This window comes from Homarus americanus, unplaced genomic scaffold, assembly GCF_018991925.1.
Source record: "Homarus americanus isolate GMGI-L3 unplaced genomic scaffold, GMGI_Hamer_2.0 scaffold45698, whole genome shotgun sequence".
NCBI lineage: Eukaryota > Metazoa > Arthropoda > Malacostraca > Decapoda > Nephropidae > Homarus > Homarus americanus.
Genome location: NW_024735554.1, coordinates 9,376,524 through 9,396,638, shown reverse-complemented (window position 1 = coordinate 9,396,638; position 20,115 = coordinate 9,376,524). Strand labels below are relative to the sequence as shown.

General features: G+C 38.7%; 1 long non-coding RNA gene across 4 annotated transcripts in view; it reads left to right on the top strand.

Annotated features, from left to right (window-relative positions):
- The window catches only part of LOC121871501, a 128,118-nt gene that overhangs the window by 92,455 nt on the left and 15,548 nt on the right, over window positions 1-20,115 (top strand). For all 4 annotated transcript variants that reach the window (XR_006089880.1, XR_006089879.1, XR_006089882.1 and 1 more), the window contains one exon: window positions 18,151-18,240. This is a non-coding gene — a long non-coding RNA (uncharacterized LOC121871501). The remainder of the gene's footprint in view (window positions 1-18,150; window positions 18,241-20,115) is intronic.

The window sequence follows — 20,115 nt, the reverse complement described above, 5'->3', positions numbered from 1 at the left end:
GTCATCGGGAGGAGGCTAGCGGACGAGTGGCTCATTGTTGTGGCTATCGGACGCTGACGTAATGTTAATTTTTTTTTCTATGATTCGGTTAACTAAATTGGTTATTATCCGGAGTTTGATTAATTTGGTTGTTGGTTTATCTAAGTCCGGTTAACTAATTTGTTAATTATCCGGATCTAGTTAAGAGGATTGTTGGTTAATCTAAGTCCGGTTAACTAGTTTGTTAATTATCCGGATATAATTAAGATAATTGTTGGTTAATCTAAGTCCGGTTAACTAATTTGTTCTTTATCCGGATCCAATTAAGAGAATTGTTAGCAATTTAAAACACAGTTAACTAAAATGATCCAGGTAAATCGAATTTTTAATAAGCTATGAACTATTAAACTCACTTTACATAAGGTGGAAGCATTTTTTTTGGGGGGGGGGGAGAGAAATTATTGTTCTTGCTAAAAGTAAACTAGTAAAAATGAGGAGTTATGACCCATCTGAAATTTGGATAAAAATTCCAGGTAGATATTGTGTTAATTAATCGAGATCCCAATCATATATAAATGTAAAATAATCCAGTGGTAAATTATATGTCTTATGGATAATCTTCTCTTGTTATGAGGTGGGAGTTATGGATTATATCTGTTCACCAAGTAGGATTATTTTTTTTTTTTACAAATTATCATAAGTGTGAGCGTACAGAGGTGTCAGTGTGATGTTATTGAGAAAGATTATACTGATAACGTTGATGATAATTATAAGGATATTTGTTTTTTTTAATTAGTGTTAGTAATTATTATTATTAGTCTACTAGTGATGATTAATGGTAATAATTAGGTTAATATTATGACAGTTATATTAAGTGATAGTATTAATAGAGGTATATATAAAGGCTGTATTGTAGTTTAACATATATACATACATATATGCATAATGTACATATATACATACATACAAACATACATACATACATACATACATACATACATACATACACAGCCAGAATCACCCCAATACACCCCACCCCCATAAACTACTCGACTTCATGGTATCCACTCATTCACGCACACCTCTGCTTCCTGACTGTTCGGCTCCCTCAAAGTCTTGCATATCACTCACCTCCGTCCCTCCCACCTTACTCTTGATCTTCCTCTCTCCCTCCTGTCGCCCACTTCTGATTTATATGTTCTTATTATTGTTTCTATCAGTCTCACACTTCCTATTCTCCTTAACTTGTTCCTATCACCTGAACCATTCTCTCTCCTTAATATTTAATAATTAATTTTCACATCTCGTTTATTTATTTTTTATTATTACCTGCATCCTGTTTACCTCTGCTTGCTGTGTGTGTGTGTGTGTGTGTGTGTGTATCCTCCTTTGCCTCGATGCATAGAGGGAGTTTTAATAGATGGCAACTTTATTTATTCAACAAAACGGTCATAACCACCATCACCACCACCATCCCCCTACGGTCATAATTAACAACCCCCCCCTCCTCCCTCTACTGTCATAACCATCACCACCATCACCATCATCATCACCAACCTCCACACACCCCACCCCCCCGTCCCAAACTCCATCCCACGTCCCAACCTCCACCCCCCACGTCCCAACCTCCACCCCCACGTCCCAACCTCCACCCCCCGTCCCAACCTCCACCCCCCTGTCCCCCACGTTTACAAGTCACGAACTCAAGACAATTTCCCCTCTGACCTACCACAATCTGAGCCTTAAGTATAAAATATATATATAAGGACTTGGGATGTACTGAAGCATAACATCTCTCTTACCAAGTTTAAACGTTGTCGAGGGAATGAGAAGATGATTAACAAAATAACATGTGTTAGAATGGACTTACATACAGTTAAACATTCACTACATGTTTACAAATGAGAGAAGAATTAGACAGGTATATCAGATTTAATTACAATTGATGTAAAACAATGATAGGTGGAGGTAATTAGTTGGAGAGAGACAGGTGTTTTGAGGAGTATTGAAGGCTGGTTGTCTAGCCCCGTGTGAGAAGAGATTTGGAAACTGATGAATTATTTGTTGTAGGTTATTCCAGGTGTATGTGTATGTGTGTGTGTGTGTGTAAGTTTATATAAGGATATCTGTATGTATATGTAAGTAAGTGTGTGTTTGAGGAAGCTGCTTCTGTGTCTGAGGGAGGGAGGGGGGGGGGGTCGTGCTTGCTCTGCGTGCCTGGGCGTGTGTATGAACTGGTAGGCCTGACCACACAAGAACACCTGACAATTAACACTCGACACTAAAGAATATAAGGATTATTTTTTTTGTGTCTCAGTTATGTAGATCCTCTTTTGTGACTCAGGTAAACAATTGTAATCAGACTGAGACATCAACATCAGCGTTTCCCATGGAAGAGAAGCAAATTATTATTGACGTATCTAATGCCTGACACCTTCTTCTCCTCCTCCTTCTGTGTTCTGATCTACACAGCTGACTCTCATAGTTAATTACTCGCGAACTTTTATGTCTCCATGATCACGTGAAGGCCAGGGGTGAAGGGGGGGGGAGGAGGTAGTGGACTGAGTCATCCACCTTAGTGTAGGAATATTAACCAATTCTCTTGTTATGTTATGATTGATATAAATAAATAGTTAAATCTAATGGTGTAGTTATGGAATAGTGTAATATGTAAATACTATTAATCATGGAATTGTTGTTATTATTAATAGTGAAGTCAGTGTATAGCCGGCACTGCACTTTACCACCTTCAGTTACTCATCTGTAATGTTTAGGGTAGTCACTCATAGCTCTGGAGGTGGGGGTGGGGGTGGAGGGTGGGGGGTTAATACCTTGCATTTATAAACATTTACTGAGTTAAAAAAATAAAAAATAAAATACGACAATGGAGTGTAGAAAATGGAGGATGAGAGATGTTTGTCGTATAATTAATGGTAGAGATATTAATGGGTTGAAAATTGAAAGTAGGAGGGCCACGGGAAGGGTGAGACTGGGATAGATGAGTAAGATTAAAACTTTTGGTCCCAGGAGAGATTACCACATGTTAAAGACCCCCCACCCCACCCGTCGTCCTGTTCCGTTCCATCCCGTTTCATTCCCGTCCCATTCCGTTCCGTTCCCCGTCCCATTCCATCCTGTTCCATTCCGTCCATTCCCCCCCATCTCATTTCGCCCTGTTCCGTTCCCCGCCCCATGCGTTTGGAGAATGACATTTTCTTTTTAGTGTATTTTATTCTCGTTATTTAAGTATTGTGTGGTATATAGAGGTCTAGTTTGTGTCCTCAGGTTGGCATGTTCAATTTTCCTGAAGAAGAAAAAGTAGATGTTATTGTTGGTGGAGAAGAAGAAAAGGTAAATGTTAATATTAGTGAAGAAAATTAATAGATAAAATATATACAGCAAAGAAAATTTTAGTTTCGATTAAAGACAAATAAATGTGAATGAAGACAAATTTAATGGTAGAAAATACAATGAAAATACTTTTTTTTTAGTATGAAGACAAAGAAAAACAATAATTAAAAAAAAATATTACAAAAGAAGAGGAAATTAGTATAAAAATATGATAATAGAGTGAAGAAAATGTTTGTGCTAAATGACAAAATTAAAGAATAAAAGAAAATTGTAAAAAAAATAGTTTAATTAGTGGATATATATTTTTTTAATGGAGACATAAATAACAAAGAAGAAGAATAGGTAGTAAATTATATACAGTTAACAGAAGAAGATGATGATGATGATGATGATGATGATGATGATGATGATGATGATGATGATGAAAGTGCAGGAGAAAGCAGGATGTGATAATGAAGTGGAATAAAAAAACAACCAATAAGCCAGGTAGAGGGCTCGTGAGACAGTGAAAGCGTGAAAGAATAAACCGATAATTATGTGTGAAGAGGAGGAGAAGAACGAAGATGAAGAGAGCAGAACGGAACGTGAGAACTGGGGAGAAATAAATAAATTAAATTATAAGACAAAATAAAGAGATAATTATGGGAGATAGGAAAATTAAAAGTAACGAGAGAATATATAATAAATTTAAGAATAAAGGAAGAAAACTGGATAAAATTAGTGAGAACCAGAAGAAACGGAATAAGGAAACAAAATACACGAAGAAGAAGAAATAGCAAAAAATAAATAAACTAATGGAAGTATAGAAGAGACGAGAAATGGAAATACAGAATAAAAACGTAGACGAAAGACAATAAAAATCATAATTTAGGGAAATAAACTGATAAACAAGGAATAGGTAGAAAATATAACAAATACAGAAAAAAAACTTTGAAATGAGGAAAAAACGAAACTTGGCATTATAAAGTAAACGTGATAAATAAACTTGTTAAGAAATATAGTGGAATAACGAAAGGGAGGGAAGAGTAAATGGATAAATGATGAATAAGCAGAAGTGGTTAAACAAAGGAAGATAAATAAAGGTAAGAAAGAAGCGAGGCGGTGGAGCATGACGATGGCATACACCCTCTTCCTCCTCCTCTTCCCACCTTCCTTCCCGTTCCTTTATCCATTTTCCTCTTCCTTTTCTCTTCTCCTTATCGCCACCTCCTCCCTCTGTTTCCTACACTACCTCCTCCTCCTCCTCCTTCCTGCACTACCTCCTCCTCCTCCCTGCACTACCTCCTCCTCCCTCTGTTTCCTACACTACCTCCTCCTCCTCCCTGCACTACCTCCTCCTCCCTCTATTTCCTACACTGCCTCCTCCTCCTCCACCTCCTCACAGCCTTGGAGGTCCGGGCAGGTCCTAACCACCGCCTCATAATCTAGTATAATGAGATCGTAAATTTGGGGAAAATAGTCCACTGGATTCTCTATATTTTTGTTTTATACGGCCCATCCCTCATGCGTCCCCGCCCGCCGCCCGCCCGCCCTGCATGCCGGCATAATTATTATAGGCACACCTTTTTATTACCCCAGATGCCAGGGAATTGGGGAATTTTTAGTTCCCTTTATTGCTAGAGATTTTTATTCGCGTCCTGGGAGTCGTAAGGTAAAGGAATTCTTGGTCTTGTTGCTGCTGCAGTGTTTTGCGTGAAGGGAGATTTTTTTTTTCCTCTCTCTGAAGACGATGCGTTTTTTTTTCTTCTCTTTTCATGGCGGAAAAAGAAAGAAATGTTTGTCGTGGGGTGAGAACTTTTCGAGTGTTCAAGAAATATTCAGCTTAGGTGGAATATTTCTTGGTGAGCGGAGAAATTTCCTGCTGGGAAGATATTTCCTAGGGAGGAGATGTTTGTTGGGCAGGGGAGACATTTTTTGGGGGCTAGGGGAGAAATCTCGGGTGGCAGGGGAAATATTCCGGCAAGCATGAAATCTTGACCTAAGAGAGCGTGCTGGCGGGGAGGTGAAATTTTTGGTGGGGTTTTAGTAATATTCCCGCGGGAAATTCAAATGTGTTACGGGTAAAATATTTTCTTGGAAAGGGACTTTTTTTTTTTGAGAAAGGAAAATTTTGGGGCAGCGAAAGCTGAAATTTCAGACAAATTATTTTGTTTTGAGGCAAGAAATTAAGATTTTTTTTTATGGAAGTGAAAAGTCTTTGGGAAAGAAACTTTCTGAGATAAATACAGGTAGGATAAATTATAGTGCTGAAACGCAAATTGAAATATATATATATATATATATATATATATATATATATATATATATATATATATATATATATATATATATATATACTGTATATATATATATATATATATATATATATATATATATATATACTGTATATATATATATATATATATATATATATATATATATATGTGTGTGTGTGTGTGTGTGTGTACAGTATGTGTATGTGTGTGAGACAGGAAGGTAAAGTTTTGGGAGGAAAATAATAATTCTAAAAAAATTTTATGGTGAAAAGTTTAAAAAAAAGTTTTGACGGTGAAGTAAAATTTTTGGCGGGACCGTGATGAAAAATTCTTAGCTGGCATCATTTTACGTTGCGTCATGGCGGCGTGGCACGTGTGTGTGTGTGTGTGTGTGTGTGTGTGTGTGTGTGTGTGTCTGTGTGCGCGCGTGTGTGTGCGCGTGTGTGTGTGTGTGTGTGTGTGTGTATAAATCACAATTGCAGTGGGAATACTAGAGGTTGGGAGAGTGATTCATTGGTAGCCTCGGCCTGGCCTGATGCTGTTCATATATCACCTGTTTTTCCTCTTCCTTCTTCCCCTTCCTCCTTCTCCTCTTCTCCTTCCCAGTCTCTTCATTTATCATCTTTTCTTTCCCCTCTTCACCATCGTCGTTCTCTCTCTTCTTCCTTCTCTTCTTCATAATAATTCTTCATTCCCCTTTATTCATTTTCCTCTTATCTTCCTCTTCCCAGTACTTCTCCTTCTTCTCCTCATCATTCGTCCCTCCCTCTTTTCTTCTCATTCTGACTATCTACTTCTTTCATCTCCCCCTCCACGTTCTTATTGTATTATATTCAACTCCTCATCCTCGACTTTCTGCTTCTTCTTCTCCTCTCATCGACCTTCCTCTCACTCCTCCTCCACCTCCCTCTCATTCCTCCTCCTCCTCCTCCTCCTCCTTCTCCTACCTCTCATTCCTCCTCCTCCTCCTCCTCCTCCTCCTCTCATTCCTCCTCTACCTTCCTCTCACTCCTCCTCCCTCCCTCTCATTCCTCCTCCTCTCATTCCTCCTCTACCTTCCTCTCACTCCTCCTCCACCTCCCTCTCATTCCTCCTCCTCCTCCCCTCCCTCTCATTCCTCCTCCTCCTCTCATTCCTCTTCCTCCTCTACCTTCCTCTCATTCCTCCTCCTCCTCCTCCTCCTCCTGCTGAGTATAAGTGTGCACAATAAACATTGAGATTGAGGCACAAAGTAGGAAGTTAGTGTCGCCTGAATTAGTAAATTGGTGTTGTAAAATTCCCTCTTGTCTCTCTCACCGATAATGTTTCCCCCTCTTGATACACTGAACTAGATGTGTGTGTGTGTGTGTGTGTGTGTGTGTGTGTGTGTGTGTGTGTGTGTGTGTCTTGTTTATGTGTTTGTGTGTGTATGTGTTTGTTTGTGTGTGTGTGTGTTTGTTTGTGTGTGTGTATTTGTGTGTGTGTGTGTGTGTGTGTGTGTCTTGTTTATGTTTATTTTTGTTTGTTTATTTGTGTGTATGTATTTGTTTGTTTGTGTGTGTGTATTTATTTGTGTTTGTTTGTGTGTGTGTATTTGCTTGTGTGTGTGTTGATTTAGTTATTTATTTGTGTTTTATGTGTTTTTCCAGAGATGTATGTATTTTTTTCTGTTGTTTTTAGTGATATGCTATTTTTTGTCGTGTTTGTTATCCCGGTTCAGTGACTCATTATCTCGGTACAGTGACTTATTATCTCGGTACAGTGACTCATTATCTCGGTACAGTGACTTATTATCTCGGTACAGTGACTCATTTTCTCGGTACAGCGATTTATTTCGGTCCGGCGACTCATTATATCGGTACAGCGACTTACTACTGTATATCAGTACTGCAGGTATTAGGTATTAGGCAGCTATCAAACAGGGAGGTACTACCGCCTGGGAAGATATTGGAAGCATAATGTATTGTCTAATGGTAAACCCTACTGCCATATGGCATCACGAAAATTGTGACCAAGTCCCAGGTTGCTTATCTGACTTTCTGCCTCATTTACACACAATTGCAGGGTCTCAATTGTTTCGCTTACTTTGGCAACACAACATACATATAATGTTTCTTACTACTGATTTTTTGTGTGTATGTGTTTATTTATGGTTCCTTATCATTATTATTATTATTATTATTATTATTATTATTATTATTATTATTATTATTATTATTATTATTATTATTATTATTATTTTTATTATTATTATTATTATTATTATTATTATTATTATTATTATTATTTTTATTTTTATTTGTATTATTATTATTATTATTATTATTATTATTATTATTATTATTATTATTATTATTATTATTATTATTATTATTATATTTTCGCCCCCAGGCCCTGATGTGGGTCATTGGCCTGTGCCTGGGTGGGCTAAAAAAAATGGTACAGTGACGGTGAATAGGTTATGTTGGGAATAGGAAAGGTGCTGGTGACGAGGGGAGGTGTTGGATGAGGGGAATGAGGTGTGGGGGTGAGAGGAATGACTAAGGTGACTGAGCTGTTGGGGTGAGGGGAATGACTGAGCTGTTGGGGTGGGGGGAATGAAGGGAAGGTGTGGGGGGTGAGGAGAGTGAGAGGAAGTGTTGGAGTGATGGAGGGTTAGGAGATGAGGGATAATGAGGAGTTTATGGTAGGGGTAATGGGGGAATTGGGTAGAGTGTGGGGAATGTGAGGTTAGGGTTTAAATGAAATGGGTGATAGGGGGAGATAATGGGTTTATGAGAAGGGTGGGTGGGGCTCATGATAATAATGGGTATTTACCGTCATAACATACAACTGAACTTCCTTGTTACTGTATAAGGTTTAGCTATTTCTGTCCAAACGAAAAATCACTTATTTTCAACATCTTAGTCACAGTAATAGTTGGTGAATTCATCATAGAGTTTAGCGTGACAACAACAAAGACAAGCAATGGTGCGCACAAATGAAAGTCTGCCCCCCACCAACACCCAGCTGGACGCCGCGAATAGCCCTCCGTCAGACCCCCCTCCCAGAAAACCGCTCGATATTGTGAGGGGGGGGGGTGGCGAGGGGGGTCTGTGTGTGGATTGGGTCGAGAGGGAGGGGGATGACGTGAATGGAGGGGGTGTTATGGAGGGTTGGGTGTGGAAGGGAAGTATATGGGGACGCATGGGGGGTGTTGGGGACATGGATGGGAGGTGTGGCAGGACTCATGGAGGGAGGTGTTGGGTGACGCATGGATGGGAGGTGTCTGGGGCGCTTGAAGGGGAGGTGTGGCGGGACGCATGGAGGGGTGTTGGGGGACGCATGGAGGGGAGGTGTCGGGGACGCATGGAGGGGAGGTGTGGAGTGAGGGAGGAGGGTAAGAGGAGTGTGGGGTGGAGGAGAGGGAGAGGATGCGGGCCATGGGGACACCACTATACTGTAGATTTCTCATATTCCATAATTTTATTTTTTTACTAACCGATACCTATTCTTTACACTTCGTGTTTCTTTGTGGTTATCAGCATATATATATATATATATATATATATATATATATATATATATATATATATATATATATATATATATATATATATATATATATATATATATATACAGTATATAATCTTGTCACACATACCTATGTCTCGTTGAAGTAATATATTTAAATAAGCATTGCCAGGTATTCAATTAGCATGTCTGTCCGTACATCAGTGTCAGGCCAAGAATCTCTATCATTCACCAATAACGACCACCAAATTCACTGCACGCCACCACCACCGCAAAAATAAATGACAAACAAATCCAGGGAGGAAAAAACGCGCTCCATCTATCTCTTTGGTATGATTAATTCTCGCGCCCGTCAATAATCGGAGAAAAAATAAATAACCGTTGCCACATTACTGTATCTGCTGAGATCACGTATCTGTGCCATCTAGCAATCTCCTAAACTCACTTTTGCTCAGCGCCGCAGCCATCAATATTATTCTCTTTGTGCCTGCAGGCCGGTATTATCTTGGCGCTCCTATCATTTTTCTTTGTCTCCTTTTTTTTCTGCCGCTACAACATTTATTGTTAAGTCCTGTCTGGATGGTGGTGCCGTCATTTGTAAACACGTCGTACGTCCCCAAGGGAAATATAACTACTCTCGCTGTATAAGAAATATAATGAACTGTAAATATTGGTAATGTTAGTTTTGTTACGAACTGAATTTTTATTATAACAGGATGTATATTATTGTCGACGAGAGTAATTGCTTTTGCGTCTGGCAGCACCAGTCCCACTTCCCCTGCGTCCCGCCTAAGATTTATTCAAACGATAGCGGCTGCGACGTTGCCATATCTCCTCTTTGATGACTGCCAGCCTTTGATCCTTCAAGTTATCGCACGCATCCCAATGGTAGATATGGCACCAGCGTGCTCTTTAATTATACCTCCTGTCTTCTTTTCTTCTTTGTTTAAGCCAGTAATGGTGTATGATATCTCACGTGGAGTTCACATCAGTATTTTTTAAAGAACTCCTCTTTTGTGCTGCTTAGCCTTGAAAAGTGTCATGCAGTACACACATGTATAGTTTCTTAGTTTCTTTTTTTAGTTTCGATCATCTTGCTTCTTGTTCGTCAATTATAAACGCACGTAGAGCGATGAATGAGAGGAATTACGGCTCACACAGGCGCAAAAGAATATCGTTCTTACGGCCCTCTGCTGTAAGGCTCATTTTCCATCATCATTCTTCTCTCTTTTTATCACGTTCTTTCAGCCGGGATCGATTTTAATTAGTAAAATTCTAATGCTGTGAATACGACTGTAGAAAATACACGTTTTGATTTGTACTCGGAATTACTATTATAAATAAAATGGCGCCATATTTTATCCTCCGTCCTAGTTAAAAGTAATGACAATAACCCGTTATCTAAATGCTCAGAGACCATAAAACTCCCGGGAAAGGGAGAGAAAAGAGAGTGAGAGAAGAAAAGGGGACCCGAACAGAACATTTCAACGCTATAATACACTGAACAAATAAGACCAGATCTCTTTGTCTTCTTCATTAAGCTCTTAATTGTCATCCTCGCCGCGAAATTGAGTATATAAATCTTGTATTTTTTTTCTCTGGCTGGACAAGGTAAGATGCCATGATTATGACTTAGGTAATTTATATGCCGTAGTCTGCCATAATGGTATTTCGGTCGTCGCCTTCCCACCCCTGCCGGCCGCCACCTCACATTGGCCAGCGCTTGTTTCCCCACGCGGCGAGAGGCTAATTTCCCATGAGACGTGGTATATAAGACCCTACAACTACCTAACTAAACCGAGCACAGCTAATCTTAACCTAAAGCCAATGTCTTTACTTTCTTATCTTTGACTAGTTTATTTTCGCTAGATGTTAAATATAGCAAAAAATAAATAAAAACTTGCCTCTGGTGGAACTAACGACAGTCGCCTCTCCCCCCCTCCTTCCTACCCCACTCACTTCCCGCGCCAAGTTACGTTATCTCTGTAATTCTTTTTTTATTATAATCTTGCTTTAAGCTACTGAACACTCTTATGATCAGTACAAGTGTAGATAAATGAAATTTTGCGTTGCGTATATTTAACTTATATGCTGTGCAGTATTAGGGTAGTATTTTGAAAGTTCTTCTATGCCTGGTTGTAATTATCATAATTTCATTTAACATGTTATTGTTTGTACTTTTACCAAACACTACTATTTCAGTTATATATTAGTTATAAAGGTGTTAGCGATTATGCCGTTGTGTTAACCAAAATATATGTAAAAATAAGCCTCGTCACTGCTAACCGGGCCAACCCACTTGATGTCATTTACCCCATCTGTTCAGGATTTCACAAATTCACATCATCACCTGTGTCTCTCCCCGTCCACAAACTTCCTTGTAATCTAATCTTTCTCAGTCCATCCTATTCATTCCAGGGCGTACTATAAGAGGAGCTAATTGTACCAGTAATAATTATAATGAAAATAATAAGAATGATGCCAATTATGAGGATTAAGAATACATCTGTTATTTAATTACAATAAAGAGAAGAGTAAATACCATTGTCATTAATGGTGGAAGTAATAATGGCAGTTTAATTACACAGTGCAATTGAAGATTAAAAGAATTAAAGCTGTAAAAATTAACTTTCTGAACTTGTGTTTCATAGTAACGGACAACTTGTAGGTTTAGATGTTAGTCTTCAGAGGGAACGTGGAATAGATTAATATAGATAGACAGATACCGTTATATAGATAGATGCAGTAGATAGATATATAGTTCACAGTATCAGCTACTCAGCAAAATTAAATTTGAGTGAGAAATATTACTGTATTATGAGATATTAATGTATAATAAAATATACGTACTGAGAAATATTACCGTATAATGAAAAATATTACTGTTTAATGAATATTGTTGAGATATAAAGGCTGTAACAGTAGAGGAATGGAAAGTTGTGATAGCTTGGACTTGTGTAATTATTGTAATGTGTTATTACGCTATGTGACGCTTGTGTGAGGGAGGGAGGGGAGATAGATGTGTGAGATGGCGGGTGTGTAAAGGCAGGGGGAGGAGGGTGAGGGAGGGAGGGGAGATAGATGTGTGAGATGGCGGGTGTGTAAAGGCAGGGGGAGGGGGGTGAGGGAGGGAGCGTTTATGAGGGAGGGAGCGTTTATAAAGAGATAGGCTGGACAAGATGTTTATAGGTACCAGTATCAGAGATCATCTGTGCAGAGTAACTTGTGTAGTCTTTGATAACGATATTGATAAATTCAGACGAGCTTGTTTAGTGTTAAATGTTGCTTAACTTAGTTTTTTAATAATAAATATTTTCCCTCTCCAATTTTATTCGTATTTCTTGTGGAAGTTATACTGTAATAATGACACCATTGATATTAATAATGACAACTGTTAAAATAATGGTTACAATACTATTGGATTATATATATATATAGAAGAACAAAACAACACTGGTAAGAGATAAGGTTGGAAATACCGATAACTAGAAATAACGCAGATATCTAATGCATGGCCCGCGCCTCCGCCTCCCCAATATTCCCAACAAAAACATTCACTGGCACCTCCATCTCCCGCTAGAAAAAGGCCCTGCAATTCCGAGTTTCATTATTGGCGCACTCGGACACATTTTGTGCTGTTCATCGGTATCATGGTGCCAGGAGCGCCAATCAGTGCCTGCTGATGACCACATAAATAAAACAATGTATTGGAAGTCGGCTCTAGTGCCGGAGTGGGCGGTTTATAAATATTAGATTCGTCAGCTGGTATTGTTGTTTTGACTGTACGAGTTTCCGTGTTTGCTGCAGGGTGGATGGGAGGGCGGGCGGGGGAGTGGGACTACACGTTTGTTTATACTGCACCTAAGTGGGGTTGATTGGGTGTCTGGTATCCCTTCCTCTGTCTGTTGGTTCATTTGTCCATGTGAGATATGATTTAATTATGTCATTATCCCCTGTGGAATTTATATAAGTGTGGTCTACGTCTGTCTGTCCATTTTATCACCTGTGATAATTCGGTGTTTATACAGTACAACAAATTTACCGTATTTTTGTTTGAAGTTAATTTTATTACATTAGACTTAAAACATTTTATACAGTAGACACTATTAAAATTGTTTGTGGGTATATCTGGTGTCTTTATTATTATTATTATTATTATTATTATTATTATTATTATTATTATTATTATTAGCAATAGCATAATCATCATAATTTGTATAGTTTTCGTCGAGGAGTGGCTAGTTTATGGTGCACCATTTGTCCATTCTGTAGACGGTAACTGTAAAAACAAGTAAACAAAGAGGTTAGGACCTGAGCCCCAGAAATAGAGAACACATTAGTTATAGTGCACAAGTTACCTAACAGTGTGAAGGTACTACCTCAGGATTCTGGGCAAGACATTATTGACAAAGAAATAGGTAGGACTGGTGGCAGAAGGCGTGGTGGTGTGTCACAGAGGGCGTAGTTTGGCATGATGGTGGTGTGTCACAGAGGGCGTAGTTTGGCATGATGGTGGTGTGTCACAGAGGGCGTAGTTTGGCATGATGGTGGTGTGTCACAGAGGGCGTAGTTTGGCATGATGGTGGTGTGTCACAGAGGGCGTAGGTTTGGCATGATGGTGGTGTGTCACAGAGGGCGTAGTTTGGCATGATGGTGGTGTGTCACAGGGCGTTGTTTGGCATGATGATGGTGTGACACAGAGGGCGTAGTTTGGCATGATGGTGGTGTGTCACAGAGGGCGTAGTTTGGCATAATGGTGGTGTGTCACAGAGGGCGCGGCGTTGCGTGGTGGTGGAGTGTCTCAGGGGGCGTGGCGTGACGTGACTCGAGCGCTACCCACACTACTGGCTCTGAAGTAGACGAATATTCTTAGAGAGAGAGAGAGAGAGAGAGATGCATGCTGTTTCCTTTTGAGGTCTGAAGTAAAAACAGAAAAGCTATTGTAGTTTTTATACATTATTTATTTGCCATGAGTGAAGGGTAATGTTATAGTTCACTGAGCACGATTATTATTAGTTATAGTATTACTCGTGTTATTACAATATTTATATTATTATTATTATTATTAATATTATTATTATTATTATTATTATTATTATTTTTATTAATTCTTATTTAGATAAACTAACAGTCTTGTATAAAATTGAACCAGAAGTCATGAATACATACATAGTTCGGCCTGAATATATAGCAAGAAATTTTACTTTGAAAAACAAACACGTAAATCATATTTGACTAATTTTTAAATAACTGAAATTTTAAATATTTTCTTTGGCGTAGAAATTAATTTACTTTATTAAATCTGTTTATTTATATTTGGAAAGTATATATCATTAAAGTAACTTACGTGTTTGTAAGTATAGAACGCGATACATAAGTTTTGTATGTTATAAAGACAACAACTGTTTAAATATCAAGAATTATATATTTATCTTCAGTGTTGTTTACCAATTTAAGGGATTGTTATTGATGTGAAGTATATGCTTTAGTTAACCCTTGAATATATTTCTTTAGTTACCCCTCGAATATATTTCTTTAGTTACCCCACGAATATATTTCTTTAGTTACCCCTCGAATATATTTCTTTAGTTACCCCTCGAATATATTTCTTAAGTTACCCCTCGAATATATTTCTTAAGTTACCCCTCGAATATATTTCTTTAGTTACCCCTCGAATATATTTCATTTGACCGAATACATAACTGTCTCTCGTGCGTATTTGTCTGTCTTACCTGTCTCTTCATATATCTTTACTATCTACATTATTATCTACCGTTCAGTCCATTTATCTTTCTGTCTACATGTCCTGTCCATCAACCTGTCTGTGAGTGTGTATTAGTCCATCTATATCTAATCTACAGGATATTTGTCTGTCTGTCTGTGTCTACCTAACTCATTTCCCTATTGGCTATCCAAACCAGAGGTAGTCAGTCCGAGAGAAAGAAGTCAGTGGCCTGTTTAGAATCCCTCCATTGTTCTTCATAGTCTTGTCTGGTGTTATTTTAAAGCCTCAGTACTGTTTTCGCTTTCACGGCCTTCAATTGGTAGATTGTTCTGTAAGTCGGCCTTCCTTCCTTCCTTCCTTCCTTCCTTCCTTCCTTCCTTCCTTCATCTGTGTGTAGAAGTATTTCCTTATATTCGTCTTGCATGTTATCTTGGTGAGCTTAAAGTTGTGACTCCGAGTTTGATTCAAGGTAGTTAAAACCTAATCTAATCTAACCTAACCTAACATAACCAAACCAAACCAAACAAACCTAAACCTAACCTAACCTAATGGTGGCCCCAAACGTCAGCTCGCCATCCGGGTTTACGTCTTCCACCTCCTTCGAGTTTATGAATGTTTTAATGACATCTGCCCTATTGTATCTCGTCTGGGGAGTTGTCAGCCCTTAGGTCCATCTCAGTCTACGTGTTGTGTTTCTGTAGGTAAGTTTCTTCATACCTGTGTACAGTTCAGTAGCTCATGTGGGGACGTACAAGAAATGTATTAACGCAAAGGAAGCATTTTCTTATCCTAGTATTGCTTGGCTTTTTTTTTTCTTTCACTGCTGCCTCCCTCCGCCCCCCCCCACCCCCCCTGGTCATCTCCACCCCCGTCCTCAACCCCCACCCCCACTTGTTGCCTTCACTGATTGATCTCCTTCGACTCTAGATCTTTTCCCTTATTTGACGTTTCTAATAAAATTTTGTGTATTGGTTTATCTGTCCGTCTATCTGTCTATCTATCTGTCTGTCCAGGGCCGGATTCAGGAGTGGGCAAAGTGGGCAGCTGCCCAGGGGCCTCCACATATTACAATAATTTATTTATTTGTTTATTCATTTGGATTATTTTTATTTTCATTCTTTAAAATTCATGGGAATTTGTACACTATCAATAAATATACAGTTAATTAACAATTTCTCAATGTTCTAATTTCCTCAATATAACTGCATATGGCTTCAAAATTCTCCAAAGAAGTGTTCAAATTTCAAAATTTTCCCGGGGGGCTTACAGCGCCCCCCGGAACTCCCAGATGTTTAGGCTCGCTTCACTCGCCACCCCACCCTCTTGGGTAGTTATAATGAGGGGGGCCTACACAAAGAGGCTGCCCATGGGCCTCCACAGGTCTAAATCCGGCACTGTGTCTGTCTGTCTGTCTAATCTATACCTATCTATTTCTCTTATATATATATATATATATATATATATATATATATATATATATATATATATATATATATATATATATATATATATTTCTCACTCGATATTTTGGATGTGATCAGCAAAGAGATGAAATACTGTATACACAAGTCTGTATACGTGTGTTGGAGAGCCAGGATAAGCGCTTGTATGTGACGAGGATTAATGTACATATCCACCTAACATAAATAACAATCAGGATAAAAAATAATAATTAAAACTATAATTACTGGGCGATTAGTGCATCCGAGCCGGAATTATTATTATTTTTTTATCCATAGTGATCCGTGTGTGTGTGTGTGTGTGTGTGTGTGTGTGTGTGTGTGTGTGTGTGTGTGTGTGTATGTGTGTGTGTGTGTGTGTGTGTGTGGCATAGTAAAATTCAATATCTATAAAAAACTATCGTATGACCCTTTAAGCTAACAAAACAACAATAATAAGAAGAAATATAATAACGAAAGAATTAATATAAAAATAATTTAGAAACAGTATTATTATTAATATTATGATTAAGCACAATTATTATTATTATTATTGTTATTATTATTATTATTATTATTATTATCATCATTATTATTATTACATTGATGGAGAAAAAAATTCGAGTAGACGAAAAAAGACGAAAAAACGTTAAAGAAAAGACGGCAATCACTCAAACAGACAGACAGACAGACAGACAGACAGACAGACAGACAGACAGACCACAAGCACCACAGCAACACACGATAAAGATCTTTCCCTAAATGAGCATGACGTCATCATAAGGTAATGGCTGGCACATGCTGGTCATTAATTCTCTGGGGGTCGTTATCTCCCATTAAGTCATTACGACAACTTCCGCTACTAGTGAGGCGAAACAACACTTGAGGCAGAGAAGTTTTTTTTTATTTAGTGGTAAGATAACAGTCCAGTTCACACACCCGGGTTAACGTGGGTCAGTGTCGCTAAATATGTTTCTCTGTTTGTTGAAGGTGTGTGTATGAGTGTGTATGAGTGTGTATGAGTGTGTATGAGTGTGTATGAGTGTGTATGACTGTGTATGAGTGTGTATGACTGTGTGTATGAGTGTGTATGAGTGTGTATGAGTGTGTATGACTGTGTGGCTGTGTATGAGTGTGTATGGTGTGTGGTGTGTGTGAGTGTGTGTATGAGTGTGTATGGTGTGTATGAGTGTGTATGAGTGTGTGTGTGTGTATGGTGTGTATGAGTGTGTATGACTGTGTGTGGTGTGTATGAGTGTGTGTATGACTGTGTATGAGTGTGTATGGTGTGTATGGTGTGTATGTGTGTGTGTATGAGTGTGTATGAGTGTGTGTGGGTGTGTGAGTGTGTATGAGTGTGTATGAGTGTGTATGAGTGTGTATGAGTGTGTATGAGTGTGTATGAGTGTATATGAGTGTGTATGACTGTGTATGATTGGTATGTATTAATGAAACTCCTTCTGGTGAAATTTTACTTTGGTTGATCGACTTGCCTTCACTTAACCCCTTGAATACGATGACTTAACCCTTTGAATACGATAACCTTATGAATACGATATGATTTAACCTTGAATACGATGACTTAACCCTTTGAATACGATGACTTAACCCTTTGAATACGACTAGCTTATACCTTCAATACTCAAGGGGTTAATAAGCCAATATCAATATTTGGATGACTACAAACACACACATACACACACACACACACACACACACACACACCATATTGTCTGTTGTCACTGATTGGTCATCGTTATCCAATTGCTAAGCCCCAAGTGACAGTACTGATAAAAGTGGAAGAACAACAGGTGGATGGAGGTGAGTAGAAATAAATGCCGTGTCCTTAACCTAACTTACCTGATTGTTGATAAAGTCCTGATTTAATTGGCTAATATCTCTCCCACAGGTAACCTCAGCCTCATTGGTGCAGAACGTTGGATAGTTTAGATTCCCCTCCATACCTTCACGCAGTAAACCACAGCAAAACTAGTAATTGGTAAGTGATTTGTTTTGTTGGGCATCGCTTAATTTCCGTTCCTCCAGTAGTTGTACCCCGCGTATTGGTGGAGGCGATATGGTGCTGCTCTAGACCTCTGATTTGCTTTAACACATTTAGTTCAATATAAGTTTTACGTGTTATTGAGGGGTGGAGAGATTGGGGGGTGGTGGTGGGGGGATGGTGGGGGGGTGGGGTGGGATGATGGTGGGGGGGTGGTGTCATGAGTTAGTGTGTTAAGCAATTCCCTCAGGAGAAAAAGTTTATTCACCCCCTTCCCAGATGTAGTCATTTTGTACATAGTATCCACCTCATATTTACCCTATCTTCTCTCCTCCACCTTCTCTACCTTCCTCACCTCCCCCCCTCTCTCATTTTCCTCTTTCCTCCATCAATTTCTTTTCCTTCCCACCTTTCCTTTTTTTCTTTGTCGTCGAATCTTTCTTTTCTTCTCCTCCTTCCTTTCCCTCCTCCCCACCCAGTCCCCTTCTCGATCCATCCCTTTGCAAACCCCCACTGCCTTTCCACCCTCCCATCCTCTTCCACACACACACACACACACACGTATCCCTTCCACATTTTTTTCTGACACACTGAATTGAATTAAGTACCATTATTGATTCGTACCTCTCTCTCTCTCTCTCTCTCTCTCTCTCTCTCTCTCTCTCTCTCTCTCTCTCTCATGAACAAGTCAGACACTCAGACAGCCTAGTTTGACCTATTTAACCTAATCTAACTTAACCTTACCAAACCTAATGTAAACCCCTTAACCTAATCTTATCTACCAATAACCTAACCTAACGTAACCCTAATCTTACCTAACCCTAAGCTAACCTTTATACCTAACTTAATCCAACTTAACCCTACCATAAGTTAATCTACCCTAACGTAATTAGGCCAAAACACCACTTCAAGTAATTGTTAGGATATAAAGTCCATCATGTTATTGTAGTTGGTGGATTTTAGTCATCGGAAAATAATAATGTGGTATTATATCTCCATGAAAGTACTGTAAGACTTCGCAACTCTTATGTAAATAGGATGTAATTTTACCGTCATTTATTGCTTTTACGAACGTTATATATTTACTAGAGTACCGGACATTTTCAGAACACTAGCGTCGCCATTAGTGTCATTCATATTTCCTCTCGCTGCTCATGTGTAAAAAATTGTGAATGAACGCGGTCGTGCCATTCATAATAAGTCTTTAGAAAGTTTTGCGCGGTAAAATTTCTCCTTCCTCCTCTCCCTCCCCGTCTCGTTCCCCTCCACTTCCCTTCAAGACGCAAGAACGTAAACAAACCGTTCGTGTAAGGAGCTGATGCGCATTACTGAGTCATTAGGCGTTCGCGTGCATTAAATGGATTAAGCGAGTAGTCCCTGAGCGTTTTATTGTGGAGAAATTGAAGAGAATTATGACAAAAGTACGAGACAGGTTGAGAATTTCAGAAGTTATCGCTCTTTGATTTTTTTTGTCACTGCTTGAACACGATATCTTAATTATTGAAGTGAATATGTATAGTGTACGTTAATACAGTATAGCCTAGGTGTATTACCCGTAATGTGTGATAAATGGACACCATTATTATCATATTCTTTCCTTGTTATCATCGTTTTTGTTTTTTTATGTTTATTTGTGCTGTTTTTATTGATATCAGTAAAACTACAGTTATCTTCAGTACGGGGTCAGATTCTTAACACTTCGTAGGTAAGTTTTTTTCAGGAACTGGTGATAAGAGAACACATTAGTTCCAGTAGTCTCAGTGCATTCGGATTTTATTATCCTGTCGGAGTTGATATTGATCATTTAGAAGCATTTTCGGTTCCTCCGTTAAGAGAAAATCTAAAGTAATATTGAATTTTAGAATAATTATG